Below are 4,429 nucleotides of genomic sequence, written 5' to 3'. Positions count from 1 at the left end.
CACATTGCAAACAACTGCTACTACAATTTCAACTGTACCTACTCCATCGCTGACAAGGCTACACTAATAGAAGTCCCTTGCTTTTATCGATATAGATGAGCGTTCTTATGCATCTTTTCATCTTGACAAGTGGTTGAGTTTATTGTTTGAAAGATATGTCCCAGCAAACTTGTGTAGAATATCAATTCAAATATGTTCTCCTTTATATAAGAGTGTATGGGTCAAGCTTCTAACTGCTGAACGAGAACGCTGTAAGGCTGAATTCATTGTGGCTTTCCACCAGCCTCACTATTCAAAAGTAGATTTATGAAGCTGTTGAAAGAATGATACAAATGTTGTTCTTCTGCCCGAGTGTTTAGATTGAATGTTGTCTTCATTACCGATGTCATTATAACTACTGGCTCATCTCGGGAATTCCAGTCATTTTTCAAACCTGCCATTGTAAAGCCTCTGTTAAAGAAACCAATCCATGATCCAACCTTTCTAAAGAACTTCTACCTCGTTTGTAACCTCAATTTATTTAGAAATTCTTGGAAAAAGATTTTCTATCCCAATTTCTTTCTCATCTGACTACAAAAAAACCTTTTCAGCAATCTATTATTTGCATATCACCCTCGCCAATGTACTGAAACAGCGCTTCACAGAGTAGATAGAGACCTTCCATTACCTTTGGATAGTCAAAATAGTATAGCTCTCAACTTCTTTCTGTGCGGTATTTGGCAAAATATACCTTTATATACCAATTTACTCTCTCCATGATGTATTTGGTATTCAAGATGCAACCTGGCTATGGTTAAAGATCAACATGGTCAACATGACACAAAAAGTGTATTTAAATGGACAACAATCCAACCAAGCTGATCTATGTTTTGGTGTTCGACAAGGTTATGTTCATGGCCACCTTTCCTTCCTTATAAAATATCAGTCGTTCTCAAGCATGATAGATAGACATTAAGTTCTCACCAATGTACGTGGATGACAAATATACACATCTGGCCGCTCAACAGAAGTTGAGATAACCATCAAGACATCGATATATCCATTTCCGATATGAAGTAAACGGATGACATAAAACATGCAGTTGATGAATGATGATGAAACTGAGGCATCCTGATGACCACGCACAGACTTTCTCATTCACATCCTTTAACACAAACGATACGTATCAGCAAAATCGACATAACATTTACTCACTACGATATCTATATATCACTGTAGACAGTACGGTCACATTACACCAACATGTAATGAACATTAACAATGTTATATATCTGGAACTGTGACACATCATCCCCACTAACAATTTTCTTTACGTTGATGCCACTAAAACACTTGTGTCACCTTAGTTTTTGCGAGACTGGACAAAGATGGTTATCCTTGGTCTGGTTTGTCTCAGTATATATTACTGAAACTTTAGAAAATACAAAACACGACTGCTCGGTTGATCATTAGAGTACAAAAACGCTGAGCACATCTACCCCTCCTCTGTAACCATTTGTGGCTACCCAATCGATCCAGAATCAAGCACAACATCAGTTCACTATGCTAGATTTCATTAGCTGGGTCCATTTTCGATATAAATATCTTACCTCACCTATGTGTAAACTCCATCTATAAACTTGCAATCACATTATTCCAAATGGTAAAACTAAGGCATAAGGAAAATAATATTTTTGCTTACCAGGGCCAATCTACGTGGAGCGAATTGCTCACCTATTTTATATACAATGAAATCGTGTTATGATTCAAGAGTGCTCATAAAACTCCAATCTTGATGCAACAAAAGGTGACCTAAAGTCTTATTAATGTATTGTCAACATGTTTCTGTTTGGTAATTTCGTGGTGTTTGGTTTAGCAATCTCGATGTTGTATATGTTTCTGATATGTTATCTAATATTGTAAAACTGTTGGAGCTTCTAAAGTTTAGACCCTGTACGAAATCCACATTATCATTATCAGTAGTATTAGTATTATTATTAGTATTAGTAATAGTAGTAGTAGTAGTAGCAGTAGTAGTAGCAACGCATTGTTGGTGTTGTTTATCATACGACGGTACGGTTTAAACCTAGTCAAAACGAATCGTATTCGCAGAGTTCTTATATGCAGCTATACCGTGTTTCTATTTGAGCACTGTCATCTTCTAGAGGTAAATTACGTTCCGACAGCAGCTTTTGTCATTCGACAATGGACTTAAAATTTCACTAACTCTATTATAATTTTGTTTTTCAAATGACAGTATGAAGTATTATTATTAGTATTGTTATTAGTTTTTTATTATTTTTATTATTAGGATTAGTATTATTATTGTTGTTGATGTTGCTGTTGTTGTTGCTGATAGAACGGTCCGGTTTAAACCTGCTCAAGCGAATCACGTGACTTCTGCTCAGTGTTCTTGTATGCAACTTTACCGTGTTTCAATTTGAACGCAGTTGTAGGGTAGAGGTATCTTACGTACCGACAGCAGGTGTTTCATGCAAGTGAAAATTCAGAAACTCAGTTATAATTGTGTATGTCAAACGGCATGAAGTTCCAAACATAGGTTGCTAATAAGACTATCCAGTGTGGCTGTATCTGCCAAAGTTGTATGTTAAGCAGTGATTTCTATTTTTATGGCGTTATCAGAATTCGGATACAGTTTTTAAAATATGGATTGGATTATTTGGGATCATGTACATTTAATTCTAGTGAACTTGATCTAGCTACAGTCGGTGGCAAATTTAAGTTGGTAAATGTGAGTATAAAATGTAATGCATTAAGGTGAGTTGATGGACATGACATCGAGTATTAAGCCTTCTGCTCATTTCAGATTTGGAATATATTAGAGTCAATTATTAAATATATTTATAAACAGTGTACATATGAGAACTAATTACTAAGCCAACAGGCAGATGTGTCTGCAACGTGCTGTCGGTGATACCACCGAATCTGTAATATCCTTTTGTTCATGCCTGCGTCTTCTAGATAGCATAGGAGATGGTGCTTACATGTTTCAGGCAATGCGATATGAGAATCTACGTAGAGTACAAATTGTATGTTCTCAAACTTTTATAAAAATGTTATTTATTCGAATGAACAATGTGTACTGTCAAAACAATTAGATAATACTAATGAACAATGTGCACTGACAAAACAATTAGATAATACTAAATTATACCAATAGTTCATACGAATAGTCGCTCAGATAATTTGCACCTCAAAATTCGAGTTACCTTATATTTACTGCACGTATGGCAATGTGTATCCAGACAGAAATCAATAGACGCATTCTTACCACGCAATAACCTACCATTAAAACTTCAGAAAGGAAGCAACCACGAGTAAGTGATGTCCACATTGTAAGCAGCTGATAACGGTGATCAGGTGATAAAAATAATCTTCCGAGATGAATAAAACCTTCTCCTGTAACCGTTGGAACCCTCATCATCACCATCATCAAAAACAACAACGATTTGTAAGGTTTACGGTTGGGTACGTTGTGAAAATTTGGTATCAATACACTTCCATAAAGGGTAAGAAAAACTGGTGCAAGTTTGGTTCGGATATATGCAGATAAAACACTATTAATCACGTGTTATCATGACTTGTTTTTATTCAAAAGGTATTCTAAAAAAGATATTTGTGACACATGTTCGATTCCGCATTTTACCCACGATTCTGTGTTTCCACTCCGTACTCCTTCCACGTTCCACTCGCCAGACTCGAGTCAACAAATGCATCAAACGTTATCGGATATCCGTTGAAGAAACCAAGCCAAATCAAATCCAAGAGATGTAGAATAATATTTGTTGGAGTACGTTTTGTTTTTCATGCATGGTTAGAGAAAGTGTGAGTGTGTATTGTCCCTAAGATGAGGTGACATTCTTATCGCTGTGGACATACATCGTTGGGGAAGGATGAACGTGAGGTATGAAATCTACTGCAAGTAAAGCGTGGCTTTAGTTCTTATGAACGAACTGATTTGCACAAAGCCGCGTATCGCTTATAAGCGATTTGGGATATATTATCGAGACCAAATAAGAACATGTGTTTTGATGCTTTTCCATCTTATAATTGCTGATAGTGCACTCTAAGCAGCTGAGAGGGTAAACATACCACTTGTTAAAAAGTCCATTTATAAACATAAAACCTCATATGAAAAAAAAACAAATAAATAAGGTCAATAACGTCAAACTCAAGCCTAAAACTTAATGAGATTTCCTCTAAATAGGTTACTTTTTCTCTATCGTTTGTGTTTTTCAAAGTTTATTTACCTGTCGTGACACTTATTTGAGGTCGCACCCTCTCTGCTGCTGTAATTAAATCGTTATTATATCAATAATGGAGTCTTACACTAGTAGACTAACTCAAGAAAGATTAGAAGCTTTTAGAAGATATCTTCCTGTTCGTGATGCTCTTAAACAAAACCTGAATGAAAGTCAAGAAACACAAG

This window comes from Sinohyriopsis cumingii, chromosome 11 (genome assembly GCF_028554795.1).
Source record: "Sinohyriopsis cumingii isolate HCF-2022 chromosome 11, ASM2855479v2, whole genome shotgun sequence".
Classification (NCBI taxonomy): Eukaryota; Metazoa; Mollusca; class Bivalvia; order Unionida; family Unionidae; genus Sinohyriopsis; species Sinohyriopsis cumingii.
Note: the sequence above shows the minus strand (reverse complement) of the source record.